The sequence below is a fragment of the Bos indicus genome, chromosome 8 (assembly GCF_029378745.1).
Source record: "Bos indicus isolate NIAB-ARS_2022 breed Sahiwal x Tharparkar chromosome 8, NIAB-ARS_B.indTharparkar_mat_pri_1.0, whole genome shotgun sequence".
NCBI classification, from domain to species: Eukaryota; Metazoa; Chordata; class Mammalia; order Artiodactyla; family Bovidae; genus Bos; species Bos indicus.
The window spans coordinates 76,081,967-76,098,005 of record NC_091767.1 but is presented as its reverse complement, the minus strand read 5'-3'; the positions used below and the strand labels follow the sequence as shown (position 1 = coordinate 76,098,005).

Here is a 16,039-nt window from a genome sequence, read left to right as displayed (position 1 = left end):
TGTAAGGTAAACAGTATACAGGTTGGAGCTAGTGCCAGGTTTGCTGAATTTGATGGTTTTTTCCTGGGGCAAGAGGTCAGGCTAATGGGAGAGTGAGAAATGCTGCAGCAACAAAACGATGGCAGCAGCTTCAGGAAGCAGGAACCGATTGGGTAGGAAATAAAGTATCCTGTTCACCTTCTCTTCATCCCATTGGGAGAGACCCGCCCTAGGATTCTGGGAATAACCAAACACACATCTGACACTGGATCTCTGCGATTGACAGCAATTTTTTAATCACACATATTCACATCCCAGGGGAGGAGGACACAAAACACCATGTAGTGCCATACAGGGCTGCTCTCAGACGTATGAAGAAACGGGGGCTGCAGAAGGCAGGCTTTGTAGTAACAAGAGGGTGAGGTGACCCTTGGTTCCCACAAAAGATCTGATTTGTTTGTTTGAATAATTCCACAGGCTGTGGGGAGCTGAAGCCCATTAGGTTGAGGATGGGTCGTGTGCAGCTGGTGCAGCCAATAGGGAAACTAGTGAGTAGGAGACCTTTCCCGCTGGGTGAGGGGCAAAGCTGCGAGGGTAGAACTCACGGTTAGTCCTTTGAGACCCTTAAAATAAGGCTTAGAATGTCAAGGCAGCACATGAAATTTTAGGCTTTATAATACATGTAGGGAAGTAATAAAAACTACTTTGTATATTCCTAAATTATCTTAAATGTAAGGATCTATTTTGGTTTTGCATAGATGATAAGGATTTTTTTTAATTACATGAAGTAATAGTTTCTTTGTCTTAAATCATTTTCTAAATATTCTTACTTAGGCCTGGGCCGGGGAACAAAACCCTCATGCTAATAGTTGAGAGTCAGTTCCTAGGCAGGTTGATAGGGAGTCTAGGGGTCCCCAAGGAGAGAGGGGTCTGGAATTCTCAAGGAAGAAGAAAGGACAAACTTTTTTTCTTTCTCCACATTCCTTAGGATTATATACCAATAATGTATCCTGCCTAAGGACAGTCTTTAGATTCAACCTTCTGTTATCTTAAAATGTTAATTATGGGAGTAGACCTGGTCTTTACAAGGATGTATCTTGCCTGAGGACAGTGTTATCTTAAAATGTAAATTATGGGAGTAGGTCTGATGAGGTCTTTACAACCTCCAGATATTCTTTGGATTATATAACTTCATTGTTAACACTAGCAAGCGGGTACTCTTTCTACCCCCTTCTGATGCCTATGTCAGAAGCTTTCTCTATCTCCTTTATACTTTAATAAAACGTTATTACACAAAAGCTCTGAGCGATCAAGCCTCGTCTCTGGCCCTGGATTGAATTCTTCTCCTTCGGGGGCCAAGAATCCCGGTGTATTCGCGTGATTCAATAGCAACCTTTCATCTTGGGGGCTCATCCGGGATCCTTCAGGACAAGGTAAGGATGCTTGTAGCTTTAGTTCTTTGTTCTCTTAGTGAACACGTTTTCTGCTGTGCTTTACTAACTCTACCATGTGCTTGTGTGAATGAATGGCATGCCCTGCATGAAGCAAGTAAGGAGCCCTGCTCTGCGGTTCCATGGTGATCTCATAGGGCTTACCGACCTGCCAATGCCAAGAGGCACCCAATGTCTCCTTCGGGAACCGACCAGAAATGGGCAAAGCATGTGGACCGAACTCTCCTTTCTCGGTCAAACTTTTCGGTCTCTTTGACCATTTCATAACTCCTTGGGAATTAGAAGTACTAACCTAATCTATCGGATCATAGACTTTCAAAGGACTTGTGATCTATACTGTTATTGTGTACTGTGGCTTAGGTCCCAAACTTGGATTGGTAGCCAATAACGTGCCTAGCCTTGCTAGGAATCGAAAGTTCGGAAACTAGATGGAGCTCTAGCTCCCAGAACATCTCTGAGGTTAAAGGTTACCCAGATTGGGACTGCGATGGGTTTTTTTTCTTTGGTAACGCCGGCTCTTAGTGGATCAGAGGAGGCTGTTATACTGGTGTGGTGATGCTTGGAAAGAACATCTCAGTTTTATGTTCGTGTCGGTCTTATTGTAGTCAGGAATCAGGGTCGTGCACAGGCACTCAGGTGACGAAAGTTTCCCACAGCGGTCTTAGCTTGGGAGGCATTCCGGAAGGTTACTCTGATTCACCCAGGGTGACATCAGAGGCAAGCAAGGTTAAAGCTGAAGAGCTGGACGTCAAGTAGGGATGCTATCAAGTCTACTCCTGGTACATCCCCACCCCATCTCGGTGGTAGAACCGGGAGGGACGAGTACGGTGCCTGCGTCGGTAAGGGACAGACTAAGTCCGACCAGGAAGGAAAAGCTTTTGGTGTAACGTCTGTCTACACCCCTATCTAGAGCAGGGAGGGACGCCTCCGGTAGAAAAATGGCGCTGGTCGCTTTTTTTCTCTCTTACAGATGGGAGCTAACAATTCCAGCCTCACTCCTTTGAACTGTATCCTGAAAAACTGGGATAGATTTGATCCCCAGGGCTTAAAGAAGACACACTTGGTCTTCCTATGTGATACTTCATGGCCACGGTATCCATTGGAGGACGGCGAACGGTGGCCAGTTGGAGGGTCTCTTAAGTATAATACTGTTCTACAATTAGACCGGTTCTGTAAGGAACAAGGGAAATGGGTAGAAGTAGCATATGTGTTGCCCTTTTTCTCTCTGCAAAATATTCCAGACTTATGTCCTAAGGGTATAGATTTGGGTGTGAAATCTTCAGCTCCCTCCTGTCCTCTTACTTTGCCCCCGTACCTGAGACTCCAAACTGGGATTCAAACTGCCCACATGGAGGTCCAAACAACTCCTGTCTCAGTACGACCTCAGACTACTCTGGTTTCAGTAGAAACTCAGACCATCGAAGTAAGAGATGAGATGGAGGACAGGAGACAAAGAGAAGAGAAAAAACAGGTTTCTCCAGTCTATCCCTGGGATCATATGTGCAGAGTAGCCAGAGAGACTGAGGAACAGCCACACAAGCTGTTGCCTCTTTATGAAACACCCACTGGGAGAAATAATCAGTCTGTGAGAGTTAATAAGCCTTTTTCTTATCAAGAAATACAAAGAATCAAGGAGGATCTGGGAGACTATTTAGAGGACCCAGAAAAATATATTAGAGCTTTTAAAGGTGTTACTCTGCTTTATGACCTCACTTGGAAGGATGTGATGTATATCTTGGGACAAACGCTGACTCCCAAGTCAAAGACTCGAGTTTTGGGAAAAGCAGTTGCTTATAGAGATGAATGGTTTGGTAATAAATCAGTAGGAAAGAGAGAAAACGAGATAGCGGCCCTCCCCACCGGGAATCAGGCGGTCCCAACTATAGAACCAGACTGGGACTACAACACAGCTAAAGGAAGATGGGATCAGAGTCATTTTGTTAGATGTATTCTTGAAGGACTTAGGCAGGCGTGTTCTAAGCCTTTAAACTATGGCAAATTCACAGATATAGAACAGGAAGAGAATGAAGCTCCTGGTAAATTCCTATATAGACTGAGAGAAGGCCTTCTCAGATTCACTGAGATTGATCCCGAAAGTGAAGAGGGAAAAGTGATCTTAAAGGATAGATTTCTCACTCAGTCGGCTCCAGATATCGCCGTAAGCTATTAAAACAGGCGTATGGACCAAATCAGTCTTTAGACACTCTGTTACAACTGGCTCAGACAGTCTATTATGGTAGGGAATTTGAGGAAAAGAAAAAAAGGCAAAAAAAGACAAAGGAAAAGGCGGAAGCCTTCGCCATGGCTATAAAAAACGTTCTTAAACAGCCTGAGAAAAATGCCCAGAGGGGCCCAGGTAAAAAGGGATGGGCTTGCTACTACTGTGGAAAAGAGGGGCACCTCAAGCGGGATTGCCCTCAGGCATCTAAGCCGCCCCCAGCTCCATGTCCGGTCTGCAAAAGACCACACTGGAAGAGAGACTGCCCCCAGAGGCGCAGGTCTCCGGGGTCGGACTCTCAAGACAATCAGGACTAAAGGTGCCCGGGGGTCCCCACACAAGCTCCCATCCTAATTACACCTGAGGAACCCCGGGTATTAATAGTTGTGGGGGGGCCAATCCGTCAATTTCCTTTTAGATACTGGGGCAACTTATTCTGTGCTTACTGAAGCCCCTGGCCCACTTTCTTCCCGATCCGCTTCCGTAATGGGACTGTCTGGACGAGCCAAAAGGTATTATTTCAGTTATTCTTTATCTTGCAACTGGGATTCTGTGCTGTTTTCACACGAGTTTCTGATCATGCCAGAATCTCCCTCACCCCTTTTGGGAAGGGATATACTGAGCAAGGTCCATGCCTCTGTTTTCATAAATATGGAGCCCTCCCTTTCTCTCCCTTTAATTGAACAAGATGTAAATCCTAGAGAATGGGCTGATGGAAAATCTGTGGGTCGAGGACAAAATGCTATTCCTGTAGTTGTTAAGCTCAAAGACCCACATGTATTTCCACATAAGAAGCAGTATCCACTGAAACTTGAAGTTAAGGAAGGGTTAAAACCCATCTTCGAAAATTTAAAGGAGCAGGGACTATTAATTCCCTGTAACAGTCCTTGCAACACTCCTATTTTGGGTATAAAAAAATCAAATGGTAAATGGAGACTAGTTCAAGATTTACAAATAATAAATGAGGCTGTAGTTCCTTTACACCCTGTGGTGCCTAATCCTTATACTCTATTGTCTAAAATTCCTGAACAGGCCAAATATTTCTCAGTAATCGATTTAAAAGATGTCTTCTATTTAGTGCATTTGGCGGAAGAAAGTCAATTCCTATTTGCCTTTGAACAATATATAGGACAGTTAACCTGGACAGTTTTGCCCCAGGGATTTCGTGACAGTCCTCACTTATTCGGACAAAGTTTGTCACGGGATCTACAAAACTTTAATAGCTCTGAAACAGTGGTGTTACAATATGTAGATGATATTTTGCTCTGTGCTGAGACAGAGGAAGCTTGTTCGCGAGCCTCAGAAGATTTCTTGAACTTTCTGACAGACTGTGGTTACAAGACATCAAGAGAAAAGGCTCAGCTTTGTCAACAATCGGTTAGATATCTGGGCCTAATCAAATCAGAAGGGACTAGGGCCATAGGCCCTGAGAAAATTAAACCTATACTAAATCATCCCCTACCTATGACTTTAAGACAATTAAGAGGATTTTTGGGAATCACAGGTTACTGTCGCATTTGGATTCCGGGTTACGGGGAACTTGCCTGGCCTTTATATAAACTTATAGCTGAAACTCGGCAGGCCCAAACCGACAAACTGGTTTGGTCTCCAGAAACTCAAAAAGGCTTTTAAGGTTCTTCAGACTGCTCTCCTGCAAGCTCCAGCTCTGAGCTTGCCCACAGGGTCAAAATTTAATTTGTTTGTCACTGAAAGAAAAGGTGTGGCATTGGGAGTTTTGACACAACCCCGAGGGCCTCACCAACAACCTATTGCTTATCTGAGCAGAAAATTAGATGTAGTTTCACGTGGGTGGCCCCACTGCCTAAGAGTAATTGGGACAGCGGCTTTATTAGCACCTGAAGCTTTAAAAATAATTAATGGACGAAACCTTACTGTACTGACTTCTCATGATGTGAGTGGAATCTTAAATTCTAAGGTTAACATTTGGATGACAGACAGTAGGCTTCTTAAGTATCAGTCATTGTTGTTAGAAGGACCAGTAACTAAGCTTAAAGTTTGTGGAAATTTAAATCCTGCCGCTTTCCTTCCTGAGAAGGAAAATGAAACACCTGATCACGATTGTTCTCAATTCCTAACTTTAAACTATGCAGCTCGGGAGGATCTAAAGGATATCCCATTACACAATCCTGACATGGAAATATTTACAGATGGCAGTTCTTTTGTTCGGGATAGAAAGCGTAAAGCAGGTTATGCAGTGGTGGCTGCTGAACAGGTTTTGGAAGCAAAATCTCTCCCCCAGGAAACCAGTGCTCAGTTAGCGGAGCTTGTGGCCCTGACCCGAGCTCTAGAGTTAAACAAAGGGCAGTGGGTAAATATCTACACAGATTCTAAGTATGCTTATTTGACTTTACATGCTCATGCTACAATATGAAAAGAGAGACACTTTAAAACAGCAACAGGAGAACCTATTAAACATTTCAGAGAGATCGAGAGACTTTTAACTGCTATATATTGTCCTAAAGAAGTAGCTGTTATACACTGCAAAGAGCACAGCAGGGATGGGAGTAAAATAGCCAAAGGTAATCATCTGGCTGACTGTCAAGCCAGAAAAGCGGCACTTTACGAAACCCCTTCACTACAGACGCCTTTGATCTGGACAGGTCCTGTGGAACAAAAAAGACCTCAATATACTGAGGAAAAATTAGAAAGATATGAGAAACGAAGAGCAAAGATTACTGATAAAGGATGGTTACAGTCTGAGGATGGACGATTAATAATTCCTGAAAATGCTCAGTGGAAAATTCTTAAGGGTTTACGTCAGAGTTTTCATTTGGGTGCCGAGAGTACTTACCAAATGGTTTCTCATTTGTTTAAAGGTAAAAATGTAATGAAAACTTTAAAGAATATTATCAAAAGGTGTGAGATTTGTCGTAAAAATAACCCAAAGACTGAAAAGCTAGCAAAATCTGGATTACAACGAAGTGGAAAGTATCCTGGAGAAGATTAGGAAATTGATTTTACTCATATGCCAAAAGCTAATGGATATTCTTGCTTACAAGTTTGGGTAGATACTTTTACTAGATAGATTGAGGCTTTTCCTGTCATAGTGAACAGGCTAAGGAGGTTATAAAGATTTTAATCCATGAAATTATCCCCAGGTTTGGGCTGCCACGGAGCCTTCAGAGTGACAATGGCTCCGCCTTTAAAGCTGCTGTAACTCAGGGGGTATCTAAAGCTCTAAGAATAGAATATCACTTACACTGTTCCTGGAGACCCCAATCCTCCGGAAAAGTTGAAAAAGCTAATGACATTATCAAAAGACATCTGCGCAAATTAACTCAAGAGATGCAGGACAAATGGATTAAAGTCCTACCCATAGCTTTAATGAGGGCTCGAACTACCCCCAAAAAGGAGGGACTGCCCCCCTTTGAATGTATTTATGGAAGGCCTTTCTTATGCACAGACATTGTTATAGACCCTGAAGCCTTGGAATTAACTAATTATGTAACTCAGCTCTCAGCTTTTCAACAGGCATTAACAGAACTCAGGGAGACGACTCCTGACCCAGCCTCTGAGACAAGCAAGCCTCTATTTGAGCCAGGAACCGAGGTCCTCATAAAAACATTGGGATCTGGGGGCCCATCCCTCGAGCCTCTCTGAGAAGGTCCTTACCAGGTTATTTTTTCTTCTCCCACAGCTGTCAAAGTGCCAAAAATTGATTCGTGGGTACATCATACTCGAGTTAAGAGGTGGCACCCTGACCAAAATTAAGTGACTTCATTTCATGTCTTTACTTTCTATGCTCTGACTTTGTACCTTTTAGATGGACCTGATAACCTATGTGAGCTTACTTCTGCTGACTCCAAGTATCCTGAGTCTGCCGTTGGATCCTCAAGACAATGTCTTCCTGTCCTGGGCTCACTCCTATGCTGCATTCCACAATCGATCTAACTGCTGGGTCTGTGGAGCGCTCCCCTCTTCATCAGTGGAAGGCTTCCCGTGGTGGACATCCCCACTTCAAGGAAAAGACTTTCTCCAAGTCTGTGAATACCTTCGACAACAATCACATGCGATGCCTCTTCTTCATCTGATGACATCTACCAACCCTAAAATGGACTGGTGCAACACTTTGTACTCTAACTATGGACATAATGTTTTAAAAACTTTTAATTTTGATTATACATTGTCTCGGTTCAATGACTATTTTGCTACATATAAGGTAAACGGGTCTAGATCTAATGGTTTTTTACCTGACGTTTATCAAATATGAGATGAGGTTACATGGCTAACTCCTGAAAAAGGACGTTTAATATCTACTGCCTCTATATGCTGGGAACAAACAGAGCAATCCCCAAAAGTTAGCCAACAACTTACTTACAATGATTGGAAACAATTGGGATATTTGTCTCAGGAAACATGCAATGTAATCATTCCCGTGTTTTCCAATCCCAGTTCAGGTTCTCCCTTTGTCTGGCCAAGCACAAATTGAGACTGGATATCTCAGTCGCACTGGCTTGCTCCAAACGAGACTTATTGGATATGTGGCTCTTACCTATGGGCATGGCTTCCCCCTGGTTGGATAGAGAGATGCACCCTGGGTCTAGCCTTTACTCATGGCTTTATATTTTCAGAGCTTCCAAAAAAGCCTGCTAATTTACCCCACCTTAAAACTCGGTGGGCAAGGTCTGTATTTCATTGGTATGATTATTTGGTTACAGAGTTTGTTCCCTCTTTGAGAACTACAGATGTTATGTTACGAGTGGATGCTTTGACTAATTTTACTCAGCAGACATTACAAGATTCTCAAAAGGCTATTTCAGCTCTTAATGCTGAACAAGCACAAATTAGAAAGGTGGTTTTACAAAACAGATTGGCTCTAGATATTCTGACAGCTACACAAGGAGGAACTTGTGCCATTGTTCATACCCAATGCTGTACATATATACCTGATATGAGCATGAATGTTACTCATTTTACCAGCCACATGAACAAGATGATTAGGGCCATGGATACTCCTGAAGCTTCAATTGCCTCACTTTGAGAAACGTTAACTAGTTCCCCATGGTGGACAACTATCTTAATTACAATAATTCTGGTTGTTTTGTTCTTGCTGTTTGCTCCCTGCATCTGTAATTGTATAACTGGATTTGTTTCTAGCCGCATGAAAGCTTTTAAGTTACAAATGGTTGCTCAAACTCCTGCTACTGCTGTAGCTTCCTACAGCTACTATTTGGGGCCCCTGGATCAGATATCCTCAATATGAGGATTAGGAAAATATGTTGCCTCACCAATTTAGGGACAACGCCCCTTGTCAGCTCGAAAGTAGTTATAAAATGAGAACGACGCCCCTTTTCCCTAGACAACATAATTCTCCTAAAAAAAGGGGGGAGAATGAGAGAGTCAGTTCCTAGACAGGTTGATAGGGAGTCTAGGGGTCCCCAAGGAGAGAGGGGTCTGAAATTCTCAAGGAAAAAGAAAGGACAAACTTTTTTTCTTTCTCCACATTCCTTAGGATTATATACCAATAATGTATCCTGCCTAAGGACAGTCTTTAGATTCAACCTTCTGTTATCTTAAAATGTTAATTATGAGAGTAGACCTGGTCTTTACAAGGATGTATCTTGCCTGAGGACAGTGTTATCTTAAAATGTAAATTATGAGAGTAGGTCTGATGAGGTCTTTACAACCTCCAGATACTCTTTGGATTATATAACTTCATTGTTAAAACTAGCAAGCGGGTACTCTTTCTACCCCCTTCTGATGCCTATGTCAGAAGCTTTCTCTATCTGCTTTATACTTTAATAAAACTTTATTACACAAAAGCTCTGAGCAATCAAGCCTCGTCTCTGGCCCTGGATTGAATTCTTCTCCTCTGGGGGCCAAAAATCCCGGTGTATTCGCGTGATTCAACAACAACCTTTCATAGTGTTTTTGGGAATGGTTTTAATTGAAATATAATTCACGTACCATATAATTCACCCAATTAAAGATTAAAATCAGTGATTCTTGGTATATTCACAGAGTTAGGCAAACATCACCCCTTCAATTTAAGAACGTTTCATCACCTTAAAAGAAACCCCATATCCTTTAATCATCACCTCTCAACCTTCCCATTCCCCAACCCTAGAAATTCACTTAATCTACTTTCTTTATATATAGATTTGCCTGTTTTGGACATTTAATGTGAGTAGAATCATATAGTTTGGTCTTTTGAGATGGACTTCTTTCACTAAACAGAATGTTTGAAAGTTTCACCCATGTTGTAGCACATATCAGTATTTCATTTTTTTATGACTGAGTAACATCCCATATATGGATATATACCACATTCGTTTATCCAATTATCAGTTGATGGGCATTTGGGTAGTTTCTGCCTTTTGGTTATTATTAGAAATACTGCTGTGAACACTCGTGGACAAGTTTTTGCATGGACATGTTTTCATTTCTCTGGGTATATGCCTAGAGTAAAATATGGGTTGGTAGAAAGTGAAGAGGAACTCAAAAGCCTCTTGATGAAAGTGAAAGTGGAGAGTGAAAAAGTTGGCTTAAAGCTCAACATTCAGAAAACGAAGATCATGGCATCCGGTCCCACCACTTCATGGGAAATAGATAGGGAAACAGTGGAAACAGTGTCAGACTTTATTTTTCTGGGCTCCAAAATCACTACAGATGGTGACTTCAGCCATGAAATTAAAAGACGCTTACTCCTTGGAAGGAAAGTTATGTCCAACCTAGATAGCATATTGAAAAGCAGAGACATTACTTTGTCAACAAAGGTCCGTTTAGTCAAGGCTATGGTTTTTCCTGTGGTCATGTATGGATGTGAGGGTTGGACTGTGAAGAAGGCTGAGCACCAAAGAATTGATGCTTTTGAACTGTGGTGTTGGAGAAGACTCTTGAGAGTCCCTTGGACTGCAAGGAGATCCAACCAGTCCATTCTGAAGGAGATCAGCCCTGGGATTTCTTTGGAAGGAATGATGCTAAAGCTGAAACTCCAGTACTTTGGCCACCTCATGTGAAGAGTTGACTCATTGGAAAAGACTCTGATGCTGGGAAGGATTGGGGGCAGGAGGAGAAGGGGACGACAGAGGATGAGATGGCTAGATGGCATCACTGACTCGATGGACAGGAGTCTGAGTGAACTTTGGGGGTTGGTGATGGACAGGAAGGCCTGGCTTGCTGTGATTCATGGGGTCACAAAGTGTCAGACATGACTGAGCAACTAATCTGATCTGATCTGATCTGACCAAACAGTTTACCGTAGTGATGTACCAGTTTACACTCCTGCCAGGTCTGTATGGACATTTCAGTTGCTCCAGAACTTTGTCATCTTTTGGCATTGTCGGGCTTCTTAATTGAATACTTTATGGTAGGCCTATGATAGTATCTCATTGTGGTTTTAATTATTTATAGTGACTTCTAATGAAATTGTGAACCTTTTCATTTGTTTACTGGTCAGATAGATATCTTTTTCTGTGAAGTGCCTGTTCAAGTCTCTTGCCCATTCATCTACTGGGTTGTCTGCCTTTTTCTATTGATTTAGATATTTTTTTCTTTAGAACTCTGGATGCAACCTAATTTATAGACTAAATGTCATATATATGTATACACTATCATTGACTATACACATACACGCACACATAATCTTTTACCCTTCTGTGGCTTTCTTTCTACTCTCTTAATGGTATCTTTTGATAAACAAAAGATCTTGATTATAATGTAGTCTGATACATCAACCTTTCTTTATGGTTAGTGCTTTATGTGTCCCTTTAAAGAAAAATGTCCTATCCTTAAGGTCATGAAGATATTCCTCTGTGTTATATTCTAGAAGCTTTCTGATATGTTGTGACTACCCTAAAGCAACAAGATAGGCTTCCACCCACAATTTGACTCAAATGTCAAGACTGATTATGTCAGAGGCACATGTCAAGAAGTTATGAGAAGTTTTATTGCTTACATAGTTGAGATCTCTGGGGAGAGCAGGACAGACCCTCAAAAGCAGATCCTGAGCAAGCAAAGAGACTGGCTTGGACTTTTTATTGTAAATTTGGTGTTGGGGGTGGGGTAAGTGTTCCCATTTATGAGGAAGGGCCTTATGTGAATCTTCCACCAGTACCAAAGGACAGAAACCAGGCTTTCTTACCAGTTTCACCCAATAGAGGGCACAAGGGAAGAGAGAGGGCTGAGGCTATAAAAAGCTATTGGCAGTCAAACATAAAAAATGAGTCAGACTCTTTATTATGTGGTTTTACTTTCACATTTAGATATACTGTACATCTGGAGTTGAATCTTATGCATAGTTTGAGGTAGAGGTTGCTTAATTTATTTTAACTTAAGAAAGAAAAGAAAGAAAGTGAAGTCGCTCAGTTGTGTCCAACTCTTTGTGACACCTTTGTGGGGTGTAACCTAATATGCTTCTCCGTCCATCGGATTCTCCAGGCAAGAATACTGGAGTGGGTTACTATTTCCTTCTCCAGGGGATCTTCCCAACTCAGGGATCAAACCCGGTTCTCCCGCATTGGAAGCAGACGCTTTAAATTCTGAGCCACCAGGGAAGCCGGATATCCAAATGACCTAGCTGCATTTACTTAAAAGAGTCTTCCTTTCTCCACTTTTCTGCAGTGCCACATTGTCATAAATGAAACATCTGTATATTTATAGACCTATTTCTGTATTCTCTCTTTTGTTGTGTGACTTTGTCTATTCTTGCACCAGTATCACATTTTCTAATTCACTTCAGTTCAGTCACTCAGTTGTGTCCAACTCTTTGTGACCCCATGAACTACAGCACACCAGGCCTCCCTGTCCATCACCTATTCCCAGAGTTCATCCAAACCCATGTCCATTGAGTCAGTGATGTCATCCAATGATCTCATCCTCTGTCATCCCCTTCTCCTCCTGCCCTCAAACTTTCCCAGCATCAGGGTCTTTTCAAATGAGTCAGCTCTTCACATCAGGTGGCCAAAGTACTGGAGTTTCAGCTTCAACAGCAGTCCTACCAATGAACACCCAGGGCTGATCTCCTTCAGAATGGACTGGTTGGATCTCCTTGCAGTCCAAGGGACTCTCAAAAGTCTTCTCCAACACCACAGTTCAAAGCATCAATTCTTTGGAGCTCAGCTTTCTTCACAGTCCAACTCTCACATCCATACATGACCACTGGAAAAACCATAGCCTTGACTACATGGACCTTTGTTGACAAAGTAATGTCTCTGCTTTTCAATATACTGTCTAAGTTGGTCATAACTTTCCTTCCAAGGAGTAAGCGTCTTTTAATTTCATGACTGCAGTCACCATCTGCATTGATTTTGTAGCCCCAAAAAATAAAGTCAGCCACTGTTTCCATTGTTTCCCCATCTATTTGCCATGAAGAGATGGGACCAGATGCCATGATCTTAGTTTTCTGAACGTTAAGCTTTAAGCCAACTTTTTCACTCTCCTCTTTCACTTTCATCAAGAGGCTCTTTAGTTCTTCTACTTTCTGCCATAAGGGTGGTATCATCTGCATATCTGAGGTTATTGATATTTCTCCCAGCAATCTTGATTCCAGCTTGTGCTTCATCCAGCCCAGTGTTTCTCATGATGTACTCTGCATATAAGTTAAGTAAGCAGGGTGACAATATACAGCCTTGACTAGTCTGTTCCATGTCCAGCTCTAACTGTTGCTTCCTGACCTGCATACAGGTTTCTCAAGAGGCAGGTCAGGTACTCTGGTATTCCCATTTCTTTCAGAATTTTCCACAGTTTATTGTGATCCACACAGTCAAAGGCTTTGGCATAGTCAATAAAGCAGAAATAGATGTTTTTCTGGAACTCTCTTGCTTTTTCCACAATGCAGCGGATGTTGGCAATTTGATCTCTGGTTCCTCTGCCTTTTCTGAAACCAGCTTGAACATCAGGAAGTTCACAGTTCACGTATTGCTGAAGACTGGCTTGGAGAATTTTGAGCATTACTTTACTAGTGTGTGAGATGAGTGCAATTGTGCGGTAGTTTGAGCATTCTTTGGCATTGCCTTTCTTTGGGATTGGAATGAAAACTGACCTTTTCTAGTCCTGTGGCCACTGTTGAGTTTTCCAAATTTGCTGGAGTATTGAATGCAGCACTTTCACAGCATCATCTTTTAGGATTTGAAATAGCTCAACTGGAATTCCATCACCTCCACTAGCTTTGTTCATAGTGATGCTTCCTAAGGCCCACTTGACTTCACATTCCAGGATGTCTGGCTCTAGGTCAGTGATCACACCATCGTGATTATCTGGGTCATGAAGATCTTTTTTGTACATTTCTTCTGTGTATTCTTGCCACCTCTTCTTAATAAATTCTGTTTCTGTTAGGTCCATACCATTTCTGTCCTTTATTGAGCCCATGTTTGCATGAAAGGTTCCCTTGGTATCTCTTAATTTTCTTGAAGAGATCTCTAGTCTTTCCCATTCTATTGTTTTCCTCTATTTCTTTGCATTGATCGCTGAGGAAGGCTTTCTTATCTCTCCTTGCTATTCTTTGGAATTCTGCATTCAAATGGGTATATCTTTCCTTTTCTCCTTTGCTTTTCGCTACCCTTCTTTTCACAGCTATTTGTAAGGCCTCCTCAGACAGCCATTTTGCTTTTTTGCATGTCTTTTTCTTGGGGATGGTCTTGATTCCTGTCTCCTATACAATGTCACAAACCTCCATCCATAGTTCATCAAGCATTCTATCAGATCTAGTCTCTTAAATCTATTTCTCACTTCCACTGTATAATCATAAGGGATTTGATTGAGGTCATACCTGAATGGTCTAGTGGTTTTCCCTCCATTCTTCAATTTCAGTCTGAATTTGGCAATAAGGAGTTCATGATCTGAGCCACAGTCAGCTCCCGGTCTTGTTTTTGCTGACTGTATAGAGCTTCTCCATCTTTGGCTGCAAAGACTATAATCAATCTGACTTCGGTATCAACCATCTGCTGATGTCCAGATTTTCTAATTACTGTATCTTTATAATAAGTCAAGTTTTGATACCTGGTAAATGATCTTTGTTCTTCATGATTGTCTCCACAGTTCTTGGTTCTTTACATTTCTATATACATTTTAGACCCAGGTTGTCACACACGAAAGATTATCACTGATATTTAGATTGATATTTTCTTGAAATCATAGATCAAGTCAGGAGAAAAATGACATCTTTATAATATTGATAATACATGAAAATGGTATATTCCTCATTTATTTGTTTTCTCTTAATTTCTCTGAATAACATTTTATAAATTATGCATGAAGCTCTTGCACACCTTTTGTTAGATTTATTCCTGGCTGTTTGATTATTTTTGATGATTTTTTAAATTGTATTATTTTTATTTTCATTAGGAAATAAAATGGAATTTGTTGCTGTTGTATAAAATTCTACTGATTTTTATATATACTATATATCTATATGCCCACTCCAGTTGTTCTTGCCTGGAGAATCCCAGGGACGGGGGAGCCTGGTGGGCTGCTGTCTATGGGGTCGCACAGAGTCGGACACGACTGAAGTGACTTAGCATAGAATAGCATATATCTATATATGGATGCATCTATATATATATGATAGATAGGTATACTTCTATCTAGTAACCTTGCTAAATTCACTTATTTTCAACATATAAATCATCTTTGAATTATAGCTACTTTATTTCCACCTATCCAGTCCTTACCTTCTTCCTTCTTTTTCGTGCCTTATTACATGGACAATATTGAATATAAAGAATGATAGCAAGCATACCTGTCTCACTGCTTATCTCAGGGAAAAGCTTTCAACATTTCTTCTTTATATAGGTTTACTTAGCAGTAGTCTGTATCAGATTTCTTTTATTCCTTGTTTAAGAAAACTTTTTATCTCTTGAATGGATGTTTAATTTTACCAAATTCTTTGACATTTGTTACTTTTTATTTTATTAATTATTTTTATTAATTAATATAATTAATAATAATTGTATAATTCTTCTCTTTTATTCTACTAGAAAGAATAAGAAAGAAATTGTAGTGATTGCTTTTCCAATCCTAAACTTCCCTTGAATTCCTGAAATAAAGCCAACTCAGTCATAGTGTGTTATTGTTTTTATTATTTATGGATTTGGTTTGATAATATTTTGTTTAGGCTTGTAAAATCTATGTTCACAAATGAGATTAGCCGGTAATTTCTCTTTCTCACACTATCCTTATCAGGCTTTGTTTGGGTTCTTATAGCTGGAAGCTAAGCTAGAGGCACTGGCAATTCCAGATTCAGTTCAGTTCAGTTCAGTTCAGTCGCTCAGTCGTGTCCATCTGTTTGCAACCCCATGGACTACAGCACACCAGGCCTCCCTGTCCATCACCAACTCCCAGAGTTCACTCAAACTCATGTCCATTGAGTTGGTGATGCCATCCAACCATCAATTCCAGGTTACTGTAGTTCAGTCAGGGACATAGAGGATTC

General features: G+C 41.2%; 1 long non-coding RNA gene across 1 annotated transcript; it reads left to right on the top strand.

Moving 5' to 3' along the window:
* Window positions 1-752: 752 nt before the first annotated feature.
* On the top strand, window positions 753-8,720 carry LOC139184598 (uncharacterized). Its single transcript, XR_011568141.1, has 2 exons — window positions 753-1,412; window positions 7,433-8,720. It is a non-coding gene; the product is annotated as an uncharacterized lncRNA (long non-coding RNA).
* Window positions 8,721-16,039: the final 7,319 nt, after the last annotated feature.